This window comes from Pipra filicauda, unplaced genomic scaffold (assembly GCF_003945595.2).
Source record: "Pipra filicauda isolate LSUMZ 115617 unplaced genomic scaffold, ASM394559v2 scaffold44_size3831614_pilon, whole genome shotgun sequence".
NCBI lineage: Eukaryota > Metazoa > Chordata > Aves > Passeriformes > Pipridae > Pipra > Pipra filicauda.
The window spans coordinates 1187077-1208117 of NW_024104587.1; the positions used below are offsets into that span (position 1 = coordinate 1187077).

At 42.4% G+C, this 21041-nt stretch overlaps 1 protein-coding gene across 6 annotated transcripts in view; it reads right to left on the minus strand.

Annotated features, from left to right (window-relative positions):
- Positions 1-21041, minus strand: part of AKAP13 (A-kinase anchoring protein 13) — a 208124-nt gene that overhangs the window by 166699 nt on the left and 20384 nt on the right. For all 6 annotated transcript variants that reach the window (XM_027719858.2, XM_027719853.2, XM_027719852.2 and 3 more), the window contains exon 2: positions 20490-20544. The gene's annotated coding sequence lies outside the window, so the exon portion shown is untranslated. The remainder of the gene's footprint in view (positions 1-20489; positions 20545-21041) is intronic.

Here is a 21041-nt window from a genome sequence, read left to right on the forward strand (position 1 = left end):
GCACCTGTAAATGACCACTTGTGCAACAACACCTGAGCGTCAACAGGAGCTGTGGGCACTACCCAAGCACGCACATGGCAATAAAGCAGAGGCACTACCTGCATTTCCACGTGCATGTAGGGTTTTCACATGCCTATCTACAGCTATGCAAGTGGTGATTCACCTCTTGCAAACCCAGCCCCAAACCGTTTGGATCTCCCCCTTCCTATATTCCTGCAATTGGGGCTAATCTTCCTGTCAGATATTCCCTGTCTTCTTCAGGACTTGACTATCATCCTGCACAGCACCAAATAGGATTATCTGCTAACAAAACAAAAAATAAAACTTGAAAACAAAGTAATTAAACCCCCCAAATAATATTTGCAAGGTCTTCCTGAGGTGGGAGGGTGTCTTCAATTGCACACAGTCTTTTCGACATAGCCTTATCAATACTTTTTAGCACCAGGAAAGTTTTTGCTCCTTCTTTTGCTTCGGCTGATTACAGCCTGCTTGTGGTAACACATTTGGTTACCATCTGACCAGGGACTTCTCTTTAATATGAGAGTGGGAGAAGGGACAAAGGAGTAAACAGAGATAGATGACAGTCACAGGGAGCACAACTCCAGTGCTAAAGTCTACCCGGCCAACAGCCTGTACCATAGACAGTCCAGCCCCAGCTGTCATCCCTGGGACCATCTTGCACACACAGGAACTTTTCCATGAGCACGGGGTGCCTGGAGCAGCAGCACAATGCCAGGAGGAGGAGGCTCTCGGAAAGCATCGCCTCAGTGCATGGAGTGTATCTTGCAGAGGGCACCAGAGGAGCTTTTCCCAGCCACACACGGATGCTCATTTGCCTGCCCCTACAAGGAAGCTTTAATGCCACAGATTTATATCTGCCTGCCATTCCAAGAGCATGAATAAATCCTCTACTGGACAACACAGAGCAGCAAAAGTACTGCTCCATAAACTATCATTTCTTGAGACAGAGACCTGTCCCCAGGTGTGCCCAGACTGACTGGTCCTCAGTCAGTGTCTAAACCACCGATCCAGTTGCCTGGTTTTAGGGCAACAGTTTTCTCAGCACTTTGTTATTTTCTTCTGAAGAAGAACATTTTAAGGCAGGGGTCATACCTGAGTATTAATATTGTTCTTACCCTGAGTCAAATGCTTTTATTCTCTATGCTTTTCATTTGTTGATGACTGAGTTATCTTTTTCAAGATAACGATTTTACTTTTGTTTCTTCTTTTCCCCTCCAGGTGCCCTGCCCTTAACAGCAGCAGACTTAAACCTAGATGTTATTCCACAGATAACATCTATTGCTAAACAACATTTTTTCTGATCTATACTTACAAAGTGCTCCAACATATACTCAATTAAAATACTCAGCATGACATCTAAGGGCACGTGCCCTTTTTCCATAGCATGTTTAGGACTAGAAAGGCAGAGTTAGGCCATGGAGAACAGTGACATGCTGATGTCAATTTAACTTTTGTGTGTTCTATGCACAAATAAGAAGAAATAATATGGTTTACATAAATGAATAAGTGCTGGCATGTTTTCTGGCAATAGAAAATAAAGACAGCAGCATTTAATGCCTGCCCAGAAATCTAAACAAAGAATGGGTTTAGATGAAGAAAAGTATTCTGAGAAAATCACCACACATTCCCTGATCCATTCAGCCTTCTCCCTAGCAGTTTGAAATACTCATTCTCACCCCCAGCAAAACAAAAATACAAGGGGTGCAAGCCTACAGCACAAGCATTTAGCACTAGAGGTTGCTAGAGATCACAGACTATCCATCAGATCCCAAGAAGTGGTTGCTGCCACAGGTGAAAAAAATGCTTCTTCACTGAGAGCCACAGCCACATGGAAAATCTCTTAAACAGCCTTGCAAAAGGTGAACAGATCTCGCAGATCTGGGATCATCCAGGGAAGGCCTGACACTGATCAGTGCCAGAAAAACATACAGCTAAGCTTTAGAGGTGCTCTTCTGCAGGCAGCTGCCGAGCCAGGGATTTTATTTCTGGTGAGGTTTCAACAACTGCTTTATGCCAACCTCAAACAGTTGCAACCAAGAGCTCTTGTTCACCCCTGAGTCACCATCAGCCACACATCTGCTGCTCACCAGACCAACAGTGAGTTAGGCTGACACTCACGTTTCTTCTGCCATGTTAGTTTTCTGCTGGTGCAGCTTTCCTGATATGGGAGAAAGGGCTGGAATGCTGGAACAGCCCAAGGAAAGCCCTGCACCTGCCCTTCAGGCATCCCGGTGTGCTCGGAAGGGAGCCGGCTGAAGGACCCGGGGCTTTCCCCAGGGACCTACGGGAAGGGCTCTTCACTGACATCTAAGTTCTTCAGGGTGAGGCTCTTTATTGACATCTAAATTCTTGGTGGTGACGCAAGAGGAAGAGATCACCTGAGAACTTCAGGTGGACAACCAGCAGAAGCCAATTAACTCCCAGGCAACAAAGATCTTCCCATGCAAACCTCCAGAGAAGCTACGGGCTAGAGGCATGTATGTGACTAAGGAGGAATGGGAAAGGTGGGGTCAGTCACTGAAACAGAGAAAACTAAGTTTTTCCAGTGTTTCTACAGTAGATAAACATCTACCTACTGAATTTTACTTATTTTAGGGTGGGAGGTTGTTTCTCTTCTTTTTGAGATGACATTATGGTCAGAAGAAAGCCTGAGGATGATTCAAGTCCCACTGCTTCTGTTGCAGGCTGAAAAATTTCACCTTCACTTCTCCCTGAAGCCCATAACTTCAGGATTAGGCCCTTTTCTAAATGCTTACAGGAGCAATTCAAAGCTGGAAACCAAGCCCAATAACCCCAAGGGATTTGCCTTCAGTAACTTTTCCACAGCTTGAACTACAGCTGTTTTCCTTTACAAATTCCACCTCTCAACTGCCAGAGCACCAGGAGAGGAAAGGAGCGAAGTGCTATGGTTGGAAACAAAAGCTCAACACAGAGATGCAGCAAAAGATCAAATCTAGTTTTCCTGCCAGCACGACTCTGATCACTAACGCACTGATTTAGCTCCTGCTATGCAAGAACGCTTGAAGTTGGACTTACTTTTTCATCCTCAGGGGTACAGAACAAAATTATGAGCCAACCAGGACTAAAAGGTTTCTCTGCACACCTGGAACCAGCAACTGATTTCTCTCACCTATTTTAAAAAAACCCAAAACTTAAAGTCTCCACTGGAAGTAAAAACCAGGTTCTTTATTCAAATCTTGCATGCCCCACCTGACCACAGTTTGAAGCTTCTCTGCCAGCCCCAACCATTCCTTAAGCAACCGAGGAAATGAAATACAAAACATTAAACAATGTGGAGGGTCAGACTTAAACCAACAAAGACAAGGAAATTGCAAGTTAAGCCTCCTGCTCTGCCCTTGATTCACCTTGTTTTGTTCAGCTACTGCTCTGTTCCCAGATCCTTCCTTCTCCCAATGCCAAGAGAATTAGAACAGAGAAAACAGCATGGTCTAATCATGGGTGACATTCACTCATATCCATTAGGCTGGGTTTTGATGTAGAGATCACAACCATTTTGCCTGGTCTGGAACTTCACAAAGCCAGTGCTGTTTAGCAAATTTCTTGTAGAGTTTGCATTACTGCAAGAAGGACAGAGTAAAAATGACCTGGGGCACCTGGGAGGAAAGATTCCCATCACCCAGTTTTACCCTTCTAAAAATTGGGCCCAGTCTAAGCCAGTCGTCTCCTCCCTGTCTACAGACCAGATTTCCTTCAGTGATTTTAGGATGGAAGAAGCATGCTCGTGGCATGGGTGCCCATCTTATTGCTTGCAGAGGTCTGCAGAGCTAGCTTGGCTAGCACTTTCTTGAATTTTTAGATGGCTGACATCAAACAAGATCCATGTCATTCCCCTCATGGTAATCATCACCCAGCTGCTATGATCGTATTTGAGAAGTCGTAGCAGTCTGGTGAAGTTCCCACCAACTGGAAAAGGGAAAACATAACCCCCATTTTTAAAAAGGGAAATAAGGAAACCCAGGGAACTACAGGTTGATCAATCTCACCTCAGTGCCTGGTAGGATCGTGGAGCAGATCCTCCTGGAAACTATGAAATGTGAATGATATTTATATTCCCAAGAAGAAAGATCACAAGCTTGCCATAGGGAAAAAAGAGGCACTGAAATGCTGGTAAGTTGACATCTTTTCTAATTAAAACAAAAAGCAATCTTTAAAATAAAGGCCTCCAAGATGGTTGTTTTTCTTCACCAATAGCACATACTGTTTACAGTCATAGTCTGTGTTTGCAATGCTTTAGTAATGGATTAAAAGAGCTTCAAAAGCTTGTACAGAAAAGCACTGAAAAGCACATCAAAATTCGTGCATTAAGAAAGCATATATATTACACAAAAGGCAAAACATGGGCTAAATACCCAGTTCTGTTACAAATTTAGGAAACACTAAAAGTGTCTTTTATTTTCAGTATGTTATGGGAAGGAACCAACATAGGACATAACTGCACATGGCTCAAAGCCTACAGCCTGTCTTCTGATCAGATGCAAATAATGAGTATCACAGGGCTTCTCCAGAAGGTTCTAAAGAAGGGCCCCAACACCAACTCACCGCTGTATTTTAAAGTGATTCAGAATATTATTCCATTTCTTCTTTAAATAGCCTTTCAACAGGACACATCTTCTCATGGTGCAGTGTAAAACTAAAATCTTCAAAAGACAAGAGTACCATTTTGGGGACTAAAGATGTGCAAAGCATGCTGGTGAACTGCTGTGGGAACCACGTGCATTACACAGGGAACGAGGGCCACTGGAAGGAGCCATCGGGTCTCTGTTTTGCTTTTCTCAGTTGAATATATTTGCCAAAAGGATGCATTTCTCAATGCTTTGCAGCTGGAACTCAAATCCTCTCCCCTACTGCTGGATCTTACTCTTCCAGGAACATCTCACACTTCAGTCACTGGTTATAGGTCTTCCATCACAAAACCATAGAGACGTCCTTTATTAACAGTGCTATTTCCACAAGCATCCAAGGTGTTAACAAGCAGCACATGCATAGGGATGAGGCGCTGGAGGAAGTTCATAAAAAGGTTTGCTTGCTATGAAAATCATCTTTAACTTCCCACGAGTATGATTCCACACACACTTGTGGTAAGGCAGGTTGTATTATTCTACTCTCTCTTGCCCAATAGTTGCTATTACTGGACCTGGCAAGGCAGCATGTGACACAAAAATGCAGCTGCATTTTTGGCTCGGAAGCCTCTACAAGAGCCTGTGAGTCATGAACCAAAAGGCCCACAAAAAAGCAAAAGAGAAGAATACAGATTTGGTTTTCTTTTTATTGTAAGCATGTGTCTCTACTGGAAAGTCCTGATGAACACATAAAGGACAAAACCATAAGTTATTTTGAAGTCCCTTTAGTCAGGTAACTTGGGCCCGAGGGCCACTTTCCACAAAAACAGAATGGAAAGACTACCACTGACCACAGAGCGTCTGAGCCACACAACGTAACACGTGCTGAGACACGCCTCTGAGCTATGCTTTTCTACAAGACTTGGGGTAATGTGGGTTTTTTGGTTGTTTTGGTGGTTTTGGTTCTTTTTGTTGAATTTCTCCCTAGAAGCCCAGGATACCCTCATCCCAGATGCATAACGCTGAGCTCTCCTGCAGCATCGTCTTAGAGTAAAACATCCCTCATCCACCTGTTGCACCACAAATAAAGTTTACAATGCAACAGTTTGTGTCTAAAATGTGTCAAATTTCTCTGATTAGCAATATGACACTTAATCTCTCATGACTGATCAAATGTTCCAACCTTCTTCAGTTTTTTTAAATGAAAGCAATCCAAGCACACTCTCTTCCTAAACTGCTTAGAGTGGTTATGATAAACACAAGATAGAAGGGAGCGTGAGAGCAATCTGAGTGTGGACTGCAGAAGAATATCTCAGGACTTTTCTTTATCACCAGCTCAGGGACTCTGTCAGCAAGAAGCTGTTCCCACACTACATCATGTCTTCTGCCTGCAAGCAGCAGCTCAGCTCCTAGCCAGCTTAGCAGAAGCAGGCTGGAGGAGAGCAGTGGAAAGAGAAAAATAAGGCACCAAGAATTACCCCTCAGTGAGAATAAACAGCATTTGTCCACCTTAGTTTCCATCCTCAGAGCATGTTTTGTATTGGGTGGATGGAGCATGAGGAATGAACACCAAAGGTACACAGAGGCAACATTGCACAACGCTGCTCATGCATCTACTGAAAGTGCTCTCCTCAGTCCATTAATATACAACCGCCTTACCAAAATGAACCTTTACATCCTTTAATCCCCCAAATATAAAGCTAAAAATCCAGCAGCTGGTGTTTCTTCCCATTTGAAAGGGTCACACCAGCAACTCAGCTCTCATATGCAGTTTCACTCTGGGTAAAAACCAGCTTTGATCACGTTGGCCCCACAAACTTACTCCACATCAGCACTCAAGATGATTAACCACCAAAGCAAGCACATGTCTTGCCTCTCAGGTACACTGTGTTCCTGGGGAAGCCTTGTTGTTACAAGGCAATGCAACGCAGAGGCGAGGACTGGAAGGAAAGTTCCCTAAGGCAGACAGAAAATCCTCAGTGATTTTTGATGGAGAATTTTCCAGTGCTTTTTGAACTGGAGCAATAGGAGGAAAAAAAACACTAAATATAACCCTATGCCTTCAGAGGGCAAGGAGTGGAACATAAGCTACAAGAGGAAACTTTCTCAAACAAATGTCACCAGATGCATCACAGCTTAAATGGAAACAGTGAGCATCCAGGTCGTTGTGCTCTGACAATGGTCACGTGTAGTAGGATTGAGAAAGGTGCTCAACACGTGCAAAGAATTCAGAGAGTTTGCTCAAACACAGCAAAGACATATGGGTATATCCCAAGACAGAACAACCACAGGAGCTTAAGGAATGTACCTCGAAAAAGTGTAGGCATCATTAAGTTTGTTTTGTAACTTTTGCCCAGTTTGAGGACCCAACTCTGTAAAATCTCCAGTGAGAGCCGCTCGCTTTTGCTTCACATGAAGAGGTTCCCCTCTCCAACTTACCACCCTCCTAAAGTACTGTGAAAGAAAGGTATGAAGGCTGATCCTTAGGTCTGACATGAGGTCTCTTTTGGGAGCAGAAACTCCTTATTCCTCCATGAAAAAGCAATTCCCAACAAGTTCATTCTGATTCCACCACCCTCCCTTATTGCATTACAGGGCTTTGCTCCTCCTGTGCATTCTAAGTCACGGACAAAAGTTAGGAACCTTTGGCAATGTTCAACCAGCCATGCTTTGGTTGGTTAGATATTATAACACCACAGTACCTAAAACTGCCCTTTCAGGCACTCAGTGCCAGGCAGCCCACAAACACCACACAGAAACACTGCTAAGTCTTGAAAGACACTACAATCTTTGCCAACATTCTCTACTACTCTTCAGGAAATGACAAGCTCATTTTCCAGAGTGATAAATTCCAATAAATTCTTCTTACACTGGACGGAAATCTGAAAGTTTAACAGACATAATAAATTGTGCATTATCTGTATTACCAAGCCAGTCTTACACAAACAAATACATCTAAATTAGACTGCAATCTGCAAATCTTCCTCCATGTGAAAAGCAGCTCTGACTTTAGCAGGGCTACTCCACCAGGGAAGAGGGGTCTTCTCTTTTATACTATGTAAACCATGGGAAGTAAATTCCTCCCACACAAAGCTCTCACATAATCCCTGCTGCAGCTTGCCCCTGGCTCATAGGCTGAATATTCATCCCTCTACAGCTTCAAAAGGTGTAGGCTCTTCAGCATCTCTGTAAGGCACTTTTTTCTTTTGTAAAATGAGGAATATACTGTGAATTTAAAGAAGTTTAGGTAGGTTTTTTTGCATTCCCTTCTAACAAGACTTATATCCCTTGCAATTAAAAAAAATTATAGTCCAAAAGCATAGCTAAAACCTTTAAAGGACTAAATATAGAGACTGACCTGGAAGATAACTCCTTACCATCATCTCCAACACTATTAATTCTTCCAGGCCTAAGGCTCTAGGTAGTGATTGTGCACCAAGGTCACGTTCTTGCCTGGACAAGTTTATTTGCTGTATGTTTTTAGTAACATACAGACCACACATCTTAGAACATCACAACAGCGCAGAAGCTAAACATAAAGGTTAACACAGTAAGGAAAGAATATCAAGTTTTCCAGTATTATCCATAATAAATGTCAACAAACATTATTCTGCATCACTATTTGGGCCTAAAAACCCCACACCCCATTTATATGTCTGCAAGAGGACTTCTCACATGGCATCAGTTATCACACAAAAAAAGGGACAATGCACAAGGGTTCATATTTGCATATATTTTCCTTATCTACTCTACATGACATGATTTTAAAGTTGCTCAAATAGCCCCAACACTACATTAAAAAGGAAAAGTCACCAAGTAACACCAGCAACCTCCCAACATACTCCTACCTTGAGATGATGAACATCTTGTTCACTCCCTTCCCCAGGGCTCGAGAAGAAGCTGGGGAAGACAGTAAGCAGCAACACATGCAGAGCACAGCAGAACTTCCACAAAGGAGGGGGATGACACAATATCCAGACTCCTCCTCCCCCTCCATGAAAGTCTAATTAATCTCCATGACTACACCAGTTGGGTAGAAGGCCAAACACACCCGGGATTTCACTGGAGAAGGGACAGGTTACAGCATAAGTCTTAGGAGGCCACAGTGACAAATGTCGCTCCAGAGCCTCCAAGTGCATAACACTTCAACTATCCCATTGCCTTATACGAACATAAGTTTAGGGAAACTATAGATGCAATCAGTCCACAGGAACACCAACATGCAAGTTCCACAGTTCTTATATTCGCCCCTTTTTCCTTCGGTTTTATGCATTTAATTTAAAATATCAGCCTGTGCAGTATAGGGACCAATGGTCAGGCTTCATACATGCTTTGATTAATTGCCAGTAACTTATTCCTTTAAGCATCTGATGTTTAATTAAAAAACACAGATCAAGCCAAATTAGTTTGTTAGTCAGATTGAGGTCAGCTGACATAAAGGGACTACAATCTTAACAGATTTTCCTTATTGCATTGCAATGGCTTGAGTACTTCTTTTCATTATGCAAATGTGCAGAGGTCACGACTGAGCCAGCGTTCAAATAAAAATTGTTCCAAGTCACTAAATGTATCCCAGGTTCTTGTAATTCCTCACGCAAATAAAGAGCAGCAAATGTTTATCCCTCTCTTTTCCCCAGTGTTACTGGTTTACGTTCCTGTAGCTGAGGCAACCACACCACGCCAAGCAGCAAAGCGCCTTTCAGAAAGATTAACTTCTTAAACAGGCACAAACAGCCAAGGTTCAGCCCCAAGGTGAGTGGCAGACACACAACTCATGAACCAGAGCATAGCACAGGAGAGCATGCGATGACCTCCTCATTGAGATCATCTCCCGACATGAAACTCCACTCACAGCAGGGTCAGCTCTGAGGTTTCTAGATTATCCCTCGTTTGAATTGTTTGCAGAATGTCATTCCTTGCTAAACTAACGGAAAAAATTAAGTAAGAAAGAAAAAAGGTGGTAATGTCTGAAAAGAATACGGGAAGGAGCACAGCAACAAGTGCTAAAGGCATCCAGAACAAAATTTTATCTGCTGACAACGTTCCTGACACCTCACCGCAGTGCCAAAAGCAGAGGAATACTTTAAATTAGCAAAAAATGCCAACTTTCCAGGTCCTGCTGCACACTGAGCCCTAGGAAGACAACAGCAATTCAAGTCTAGATCTTCCAAGAGACTGCAATTCCAGTACTCCCAGGAATGTTGGACACAACTAAGCATAAAAAACCCCAACACTTTGCTTTGTAACACACACACCAGTTTAACAAGCACTAACTAAGTTTAACTAAAATTGTAAAACCAACTTCCCCTTTCCCTTTCTTCCTCTCCCACCCCTGGGAAAAGACGTGAAATCCAAGTTATTGCTGTAGTAGGCAAACATTAATAGTGACTGAAACCACTTAACCATCTATTCTTCTTTCCCTTCCCCTCATTTTTATTTTAAGAAAATCAACATGATGCCCCCAAGAAGGGTTCCAGCATAACTGAATTGCTCCTCCTTTGCTATATTGAGTATAGACCTAATTTAGGACTAAGTGCAACTCAACACACACCTTATCTCAAGCCACAAATATCCAAGATTAAGAGATGATGAGGGAATCAACTGACAGGACAAGACAAAAAGAAAAATTAAATTCTTCCATACCATCCATGCAGTGAGCTCACAGCACAAGGGTAACAGCAAGGAGCTGAACCAGAGTACGTGGCAACGCATATTTTTCAGGGATCTGCCAAACACTTCAGATTTCACAAGAAAATCCTTGTGTCCTGTAACTCAGCTCTACTCCTTTTCACTTAGCTCAAAGTGTGACCGATGGTAGAAGCCTGATCAAATTCCTTGCTTTATCCACGCTTGAATTAAAGCCTTGGCTCAGCAGACCAAGTTACATGAGCTTTCCCTTTCTCGGAGGATGCCGGCCATTAGTGCTGCTGCCAGTGCTGCAGGTAATACCAGCAAGTCTCAGGGAGCTTCAGTTTGGTTACAAACAAAGAGATTTCAGCTCCTGGTGAAGTAGCTGGTATTTCTGCATCTCTTGTTAGACACTCCAGTGCTGAACTTCTGTTCTCATCTGCAGATAACATATTAATTCTCTTGAAAAATCCAGCCTACGCTTATCAGGGAAGTGGGAATTTCAGCCATGTTCACATGGCTGGTTTTCAACTGTCCAATATTGCTGAATATCAAAGAAAAAGTTTCAAAATGTTTATAGGTCAGACAGAGTAAACACAAGTGACTTACTAAGGCAGCAGTTGCCATTACAGGTTGGTTCTGCAGAGGGAGCACCACATCTGGCCACAATGGCCACATGGGCTTCAAAGGAACCTCCCCCCAAACTCTCCTGGAAAAGCACCTTCTTGCTCTGCTCCTCCCACAGTCAGCACCAAAACACTTTCAGCTTGTAGCCTTCACCCACACACACATCCATCTGCAACCTCAGTCCAAGCCCAGCTGCTGCTCTTGAACTCTTCTTTAGCTCCAGGGATCTTCATGCCCACCATGGGAAGGAGAGCAGCCTTTAAGGCCCACCCAGCTCCTCTCCAGGGAAGCAAATCCAAAGTCCTAATGGTTTCCCTGAAGTGCAACTGCCTGACCTCTGTACAGGGCATGTGGGAAAGACAAGGGAGGAAATGGAGGGAGAAAAATTTTGTTTGTTGCCAGGAAGCAGAGCCCAACCTCAGGGCATGGGGAAGAGGGTCACGATGTCCATGAGAACTCCTGGATCAGAGCAAGGTGTAATAAGAACCTCTGTTAGCTTCAAAGGGGCTTCTATGAAGGAGACCATAGAATGGTTTGGACTGGAAGGGACCTTTAAAGACCACCTAGTCCAATCCCCCTGCCATGGGCAAGGAAATCTCTCACTAGGTCTGGTTGCTCCAACTCCCATCCACCTTGACCTTGAACACTTGTGGAGCAGAACTGCTTGTTTCTCAAGGGACAGGCTGAAAAACCCGTGACAGGAAAGAGGACAAGGAAAGAGCTGGGTCAAATGGGAGGAGTGAGCAAACAAGGAGAGAACCAGGTCAGGGGAGCCTGTGCGACTCAGCCAAACGCTCACACAGCAGGAGCTGAAAATCTCCATGTTTAAGGGTGTACACAGGCAAATGCAATATTTTACAATCCTACAGCACTTTTAAAGTGTTCCAAGTGCCTCATAATTGTTAATTAAGCAATAGCACTCACAAATCAGAAGCATAAGTCTGAGATATAACCTATATCAATTTCTAATAGCAAAACTGTCATGGTTTGACCCCAGGTTGCAATTAAGCCCCACAAAGCCACTTGGTCGCTCCCCCCCAGTGTGATGGGGGAGAGAACTGGAAGGGTAGAAGTGAGAAAATCTCATGTAGAGATAAAGACAGGTTAATAGGCAAAGCACAAGCTGCACATTCAAGCAAAGAAATACAAGCAATTCATTCCCCACTTCCCAAGGGCAGGCAGGTGTTCAGCCATCTCCAGGAAAGCAGAGCTCCATCACACGCAATGATGATGTGAGAAGACAAACATCATCACTTTGAATGGCCCCCTCCTCCTTCTTTCCCCTGACCATGATTCCACGTGGTCTGGAATATCCCTTGGATCAGCTGGGATCAGCTGTCCCGGCTGTGTTCCCTCCCCATTCCTTGTGCCCCCATCCTGTTCACTGGCGGGGTGAGTGAGAAGTAGAAAAGGCCTTGACTCTCTGTAGAGTCTTCTCAGCAGTAAAGAAAACATCCCTGAGCTATCAACACTGTTTCCAGCACAATTCCAAAACACAACCCCATATTAGCTCCCACAAAGAAAATTAACTCTACCCCTGCCAAAACCCGCACAGTAACTTGGGGAACAGAAATTACTTTTAAGAAGTCACATACCCACACTCCTCCTGCCTCGCAGCCCCGGGCTGTGTCCCACGGCCAGGTAGCACAGCCCTGCTGAAAGGGGCCGGTGTTCAGCATTTGAATTCAGACTCCTGTTTCAGAGCGTGACCCGATGCCTCGCACACCGCAAGCGATCCCACTCCAGCCGTCTCCCTAAGCCATTCCTTGATCGCCAGCCAAGCCCCATGCAGGGGTAATCTTACCAAAGTAACACCGGTATGTAGCTGTAAATTGTGATTTTGTGCTTGACTTGTCTTATCTGCCTTCCCTCGCATTTTGGCCGCACAAATTATCTTCAGCAATTTCATCTTAAAGCTCATGTTTTACAGTACTGATTTCCCTTAAAAGTACTTTTTAAAATGTGCTTTTATTAGTTCAACCACATTTGCCAAGTTTTAACAGATGACTTCTTTCTCAGCTGCCTAATTTCAAATTCACCTTTACATAAAGCTTAAGAGGGGGCAAAAAGTCATCATAAGTAAGTGGGATGTGATGCTTAACATTAAGGTTTATGCAAATACACTTTACAGTATCAGCTGAGGGTCAAGAATCATGAATTTACTCTGCAACATGGGAGAATTAAGAAAGAAAAAGGATGAAACCTAGCCAAAACTTGGAAATATGTATAATCCTGATTAATACAAGGCTACTAGGAAAACGCAGATGTAAAGTCACACCTTTTATTCAGGGGAAAAGCCAAAGTGTACAAGAGCCAAAGAGAACTTATTCTATGCAGTGGCAGACACTGAAATGGAGCAACATTACTCCTTCAACATTAATAAAACATGTTGTATACAGAGCTTTTTTCTTTTCAGTCCTTGAAACCCTGCCAAGTCATAAGCTTTTTATGGGAACATTGAAATGAATGTTGATCAGAGCCATAACCATACCAGTTTTAAATTTTACCACCACTTAGAGGCAAAGGTTTCCCCCCAGTCCCTCACACATCTGCAAATCTGTACATTTTTGAAAAGCCTGATGAACTAAAAAAGCTCATATACCCTCCATCTATGAAGACAATGAATTCCTTCTTGGATTATCAGCTGAACTCAGGCCTTGAAAGCACTATGAGCTCCTCCACCCCCTAAAATTAAGCTCCTCAAAGGTAAAATTTTACATTTCAAATACAAAAATAATAGCTACTTGGTAAGCGAAATTAGAGCTCCAGAGGTCCCCTCATTACCAAGACCATGATATTCTCTTCCCCATCCCTTCCCATATTCATCAGCATCTGCTTTTTCCAAAGCCTAAGCTTTATTTTTCAAAAAGTTAACACTTACTCATAAAAATACAATTAATTTGGAAGTACAAGGCTGCTGGCATCCAGACAAGTGCTTGATCATTTTGTTGTCGTATCTAATGTGATAGAGCTTCAACTGGGTTGGAAAACTTCATAAAATAGGGGGCTGCTTCCTTTCTAATTAAGACAGCAATGAAATTTAACAGCCTGGCATGGAAACTTCTTTCCAGTGTTACGTTTTTGGAATGACTCATCTACTCTCAGAAATCTTTTACAACACACTACCCAGTACTTCACCCTTTCCAGCTCAAAGGCTTCCATTTGGTGTCCTCTGTACCAAACCAACTGGTGTGTCAAAGATGCTGCACCAGAAGACCTGAAAAATATCTGCAGTCCTTAAGATCTACTCACCCTATGGGCTCCTATGTGTATTCTGTAGCACTAAAATCTGTGTCCACTGAAATTTATATCCATTCTGTCATTGACACAAATTTAAAAAGGTATTAATTAGGTGTGCAAGGCCTTAAACTTAACAAGGAAATGGACAAAAAATACACAGCCTACATCCAAGTAGGTCTGTCTTTCAAATCCCTGGGCTGGGAACTTGGGTTGTTTGTATACCATCCTGATTTATGTTTATTTAAATAATGACAAATATTAGTTTTAAATTTACAGTGATCACTTTATAAGATGTCTCCAATCCTATTGGGATAAAGAGCTTTCACTAAACAAAACAGTTTGTTTATATTACGGGTACATCTCATAGGAAATACTTAGAATCCCACATGTTCAAAGCAGGACAAAATTACAGCCCATCTTTCCACAAAGGGCTGCTATCTCCTGCTACCAAGGGGCCAGAAGGACCACATGCAGATCACAAGGCCTGAAAGTTCAAGTCCAGAGAGGCTGGTCTGCAGAACTCCAAGTCCAAAATGTCACATGCAGAATAAAAAGAAAACTAAAATCCACCCCGTGCTTTGGCAGCAGTGGAATGGCCAGAAGATGTGGGAGAATTAAAGAAGTACCAGGAGAAAGCAGATGTGAAGTCACACCTTGGTTCACAGAATCACAGAATATCCTGAGCTGAAAAAGACCCACAAGGATCAAAGTCCAGCTCTTGGCCCTGTGCAGGACAGCCCCAAGAATCCCACCATGTGCCTGAGAGCATTATCCAAATGCATCTTAAACTCAGACAGGCCCAGGGCTGTGACCGCTGCCCTGGGGAGCCTGTTCCAGTACTCAAATACTCTTCAGGTAAAGAACCTTTTCTTAATATCCAGCCTAAATCTCCCCTGACAGGTTCATTCAGGGCAAAAGCAAGGGACCAAAATAGCTACTCTCACTCTAGGCAATGAGAAATATCAAAATAAGAATTTAAGGACAGTAAGACTATGACCCCAAGCCTCTCATGTTATTTGTGTTGGCTGTCCCACCACCCCCTTATTAAGGAAAAGCCATAAAAAACATATTTATTCTGTTACTGTTATTATTGATTTGCATCTACAAACACAGTCAAAGATTTATCAAATGTAGTGAGCTCAGAACTTAGATGAAAGTTGCTTTCTGTTAGACTCACCTGACGGGGATGTACAAAAACTCAGAGAAAGGTTTGAGGATTTTTATGTTTCAGATAATACTAAAATTAATTTTAAAATTTAGGCAGATTAGGAAAATAACTGTCTATTCTAGAAAACCTTGCATCTGTTTCTACTATTGATAGCAACACAACAAAACCCCTTATGGCACAGCATGCAGCTGTATGGGAACAGGAGAAAGGATCACCTCCAGCATGCAGAGAGTCCCAAAGTAGTTAAGAGTTGCACACGTACCACAGTTGTAACCCAACAGCCCAAACACAGCAACATTGCAACTTTCCATTTCAGATTAAAAAGAAATTATCTTCAGTAAAGCTGAAAGTGAGTTTTAATGCAACCCTAAAATAACCATTCACGCATGCAAACCAATTACCGGTGCAGGTACTCAAGTGTGAAAGCAAAGACAGAGCAACACACTCTCCTTCTCTCAAGTACATTAAAAAATGCCATGTTTCTATAAAGATGCCTCTCTATATGCAGGTCCTGTGTTTTGTCTCTCACTGACTGTACTCTGGAATTGTGCTCGCACAAGGAGCAGCAGAGCAAAGATCTCCTCTACAGATGATCCTCTCTTTTGCTAGGGCCACAAACAGAAATCACAAAAGAAATATTTAAAATCGTGGATATTTAGTGAAACCTCCTCAGTGCACTTTCCATGCCCTCTTGCCTAGTGACTGCACCAACTCTCCCCTCTATCTAGAGACTGAAAAAGCATTTCCCCTATTTGTACACAAACGACAGCAAGTCAGTTTCGAAGGGGAAAGAAGAAGAAAGGCAGCACTGAAAACTCTAAGGATTATTTACGAACAAGCTGAAGCCCTATAAACTTGGCTATTGGAGAAAGATAATCCTCTCTAGCTTATGCCAAGTGGGTCAGACAGAGGAAGAACCTCAGCAGTCTTCAAAGTCAAAGCAGATGGGGAAGTGAATAAGTGCCCATGTGAGCGAAAAGGAAACAAGCTTCTGTCCATTTTAGCTTGTTTCAGAGCATCAGTTTGCTACACACCATCAAAATGCCAGACCTCTAACTGACACAAGCAGAGGAGCTCACTTCTGTAAGAAGTATTAGAACTGCAGAGTAATTACTTAAGACTGCTACTGATACAAAAAAAAAAAAATGAAACCCTGGTGTGCTCATATTTAAGATGTTGCTTAGCTTGGTAGGAGGGAATCAGGTAAAGTGGAAGAAAGGTGCTAAGAGGCAGAGACTGAAAGAAATGTTCTTTGCTTTGTGGTTATGAAAAAACCCCTTGGGATTCTTTATCATTAGTGTTTCAGTATCACAGATATAAATATTTATGTAGCTGTAAGGTAGGCTCTACTTTAGAGCCTAATTGTAGCTCTAATTAGAGCATTTTAAAAAAACACATGAGCTTGTAACTAAATTTTTTACCCTTTTTGAAACAAAAAAGCACAGTCCATGCATGCCACAAGATGAACATACATCACATTCTTTAAAAAGCTGAAGTTGACCTCTTGGTCCTTTCTCAGGCTTTACATCGCCAGACAAGATCTGGGCCAAGACCATTTCCACACACAGGGATGCATCTCTGTCTCAGGCTAACCTCATCATCCAAGTGGTGAAACCTAAAACCAACTAATCTCTCCCAGGGTTATGCTTGTGGAACTGGGAATCCCTCCATCTGCCTCAGCAATACAAAAAGATCACTGGCTGCAAAATAAACAGCACATGAACCACAGAACAATAGCCCCTCCAGTCAATGCTGCTCATGCCACCCACCAAGGGCTAATAATTTTCTAACAGATCCCTCCCCCTAAAAAAAAACTTTTCATACTTTGAAGAAAGATCTTGTGCAAGTTGACAACATGCAACTTCTTTTGGATCCCTACAAAGGAAGGACTCCCTTCTGCTCTGAACTCCTGGGAGTTTTGCAAGCTATCTGCAATCAGAAGCAATAAACCCTGAAGGAGCACAGAAATAGTTTAAATCAAGAACATCTAAATTGAGCTGTGACCAGTAGAAGGAGGAGTATTCAGTGTTATAGTTTGCTAGGGAGACACAGAGAGCCAAGGACATGCTGAGGAGATGCTTGTCTTCCAAAGAAAATATTGCTAAGAGAAACAGGCAACCTTCCACCATTTATTTTAGGAGGTGGCTGCTGAGCTGCATCAGCTATTCCTCTGGTGTCTCCATGAGTGTTTTTTGCCCAAGACTTCTGCTGGAAGAGCCAGAACTGCAGAACTTGTAAGAAAACTCCACAGGAAGAGGCACTGAGAGGTTGCACAACACCACCCCTTTTCAGATACATGTATCTTCACTTATGCAAACTCAAGTGATCTTCTGATATTTAGGCTGGGTTGTGTGGAGCACGGTTAAGACAAGAATAGGTGTATGAAGTCTTTGCTTGTTTTTTTGCAGTATGTTTAACTACACATCAAGAAATTTGTTAAAATGAGAAGTGTGAAGGAATGGGGAAAGGCTGTGTTGTGAGAAATAACAAGGGGAGAGCTTGAAACTACAAGCACTTTAGTTTATTTTCCTATGATCAGTTATCATGCAAGCTGAAAAGTTAACTACCTTGCTTTATGTAACTTTTTACCATGACAACTAATGACAGTTATTCCTTTTAGCTAAGAGACCATCATTCTCACAGCAGCTTTAAATGTTTTAAGACGTAAAGCAAGGATTCCCCCATATTCCTTTCCCCACTAAAAAAACCCAAACGTTAACCTTGAGGACCACATAAAGTTGCATTTGCTGTAGTCAAACCTTTTCTCTGCACTCTGGTGTAGAGGGAGGGGGGGGGGAAAAGATATACAAGTTAACAGACTCATATTGGCTTTTTAACAGTATCCCCACAAAAAGGATTTTTTTTTTTTTTTTTTTTTACACGGACATTTGACCTGGGTTAACACTGCAGTGTGGAGAGTTGAAAAGGGATCACCTGATGAAACAGAAATACCTCCCTCCAAACTATATTGCAGGAATTACAGCCAAGCACCCCAACCGCAGCAAACAGTAAGAGCCTTCTGGAACAGCACACGTTCTGTGTCAGCAAAGCAGCATTAATACAAAACTCAATTCAAATAAAGGAGTACTGACCCTTCAGAAAGGGTACGGCTTCAACAGGCTTCTACCACACCAAACACAGACCACCGAAGATATTCAAACCATTGCAAAAAATTATTATATCAAAAGGAGGAAAACAGTGTCAGCCTTGTACATGTTTTGTTGTTGAATAATGACAGTGTTTACCTTCCCAACCTAACACATTACTGCTCTGGACCCAACTTTAAAGCAGAGTACATGACAGAATTAATTATGTCCTTTCCTCTTAACTACCATTCCCTGGTTATTTATTAGTTCAGTCTGCATATATTCATAGATGTGTCTAATATACAAAGTTAAAAGGATTTAAAACTGCTGCCTAAATATTTCCCTGGTTTGCAGAGTCCTCTCCACCCTCTAGACAGGCAGTGGCATCAATAAATACAGCCTTAGGCTGCAAATTAGTCACTCCTCAAGCAGTTGAAGGAGACATGGGGGAACCACAAGTGCACTGTGACAGGCAAGAGCATCTCATGGGCAACACAGTGATGGATCACAGGCAACAATCTCCCTCAGACATGCACTACATATGGCTCTGCTAAGGTCTTTTCTCTGATTTAGTAAAATGCAAAGGCTGCCAGCACATCCAGCTTTGTCTCACAGCCCACTCCAGCTTGCAGTTTAGCAAACCACCAGGCAGACCATCTGTCAGAACTACAAGGTCCACCTCTGTTGGAGCACCCATAGCTTGGAGGCCACCAGCCAGTTCCTGTGTCTTTCTGGAAAATACAAAAGCCATGACACACCACATAGCCTGAGTTCACAGTACCTCAACAAAGGAATGGCAGAGAGATAAATTCAGATAAGCTACCTAAATGTAAACCTCAAGGGAACCCAAAAGCCTCTCTGGAGTTTTCTATTTGGCTAAAATGAGATTTTCAGGCTAAAGACCTATACACTCTCCTGAGGGACAAACACTGGGGATAAGCAGATTGGAGAAGACTTCTGCTTTAAGACTGAATCAATTTTATTTCACTGAGGTCCATCATCTCAAGGTACAGAGGCCAGTAGCTTCCACACTGACCATCCACTGTAAGGAGATGAAAAGGGAAAGAGGACGGGTACTGCTATAAACCCAGCAGCAGAAAGCAGAGAGAGAAAAAAAGAAAACCCTTTCACAGGCACTTCACAAAGAGCAGCAGCACTTTTATCTTTGTCAGTACAGATTTTAGGATACTATATTCCTGTGTGAATACTGCAGTCACTGTTTGGCCTCATCCAGAATCACAAGCAATTCCAACTAATACATCAAATTAGCTGTGTATCTGGGGATTAACTTTCTGTCTTGCATCAGAGGTCAATCAGATCTCTCCATCACAGAGAAAGGAACATAAAGTCCATTTTGGTATAGCAGCACACTTAATTCTTCCACCCATCACTAAAGGCACTATGGCACTGGATTTGCACTCAGGAGAATGTCCCTGTGCTATGGAACGGCACAGAAAATGGGTTTGAGAAGGTATTTAGAAGCAGTAAAGACCACGTGTGTGTTTGCAATCAACACCCAGAAACCCTGTTAATCACTTGAATTTAGCATTTTAGTGGTATAGATGGGGTTTAGAGATGAAAGTAGAGTGTTAAAGTTGTTTGGGATCTTCCACCTTTTGGGCTAAAAAAATATAAAACTCTGAAGCTTTTCATGATCTCTCCATGTCAGACACTCCTACCTAGAACTGTTGAGGGAAACAGGGAAGAAAAAGGGATGGAGGAAGAGCAACTGTATCTAAAAATCTGGAAGTATTAAGGTTCCATTTCATAACAAAATGGCATTAAGTGATACCAGCAAGTTTACTTTCTAGTGGAAAAAAAAAAAAAAGCAGAGCATCTCCTGAAAAATTTTTTTATAAATTGGTGAGACTAGGGAGTAACATGCAGATGAAAGCTGTATTTCATTATTCTGCACCACGTCCACTTCATTTGATTAAATGAATAAATGAGATCCTTATGTCATACTGGAGGCACTACCCCTACTTTTGTTTACTACATCTTTCTAGCCTTAACCACAGCACACGCAGCACAGCTGGCTGGCAGCTCGACATTACAACACAACACACAGAGAAGTTAAGATAGGGGAAGTGATTCTAAAAAAAAAAAAAAAAACCACAGAAAAAACCTTGCTCCACTTACCTAAGCAATGTTGTCATTAGAGAGTTTTCCAGTAATAAAATCCAAGAAAAAAAGTCTGAAAAAAAACCACAGAAAAAGGCAAACTTTTAGTAAGTAGGATAATGCTCTCACTTTTTTCCTCAGGAACTTGAAAAGTCAGTGACTTAAAGAAAAAGAAGTACATTCACTCCATTAGTTGCATTTCAGATAGTTATTTGTAACAAAAAGGTGCTCCTCAGGCAGCAAATGTATCAGAAACAATAGGGCAGATTTTTCACTGCTGCTGCCAGCATTATACCAGTGCAATTCCCCAAATGTCAATCACATTGGACTGCAATAAAACTAGTGTTATCCAGCAGACGAGTCAGGCCTAAGGCAATTAGCTAAGCTGCCTCATTTAGATTTTCAGTCATTTCTCCCTCCCACCGAGCTGGATTATCAGAAAATGTGGACCAAGCTGTGGGGTGAGAAGCGAGGAGTCAAATACACACACACACACACACACACACACACACACACACACACAGAGTAAGGCTGAAGGTGGCCAGAACCAAAAATGTTGCTTATTAAAAA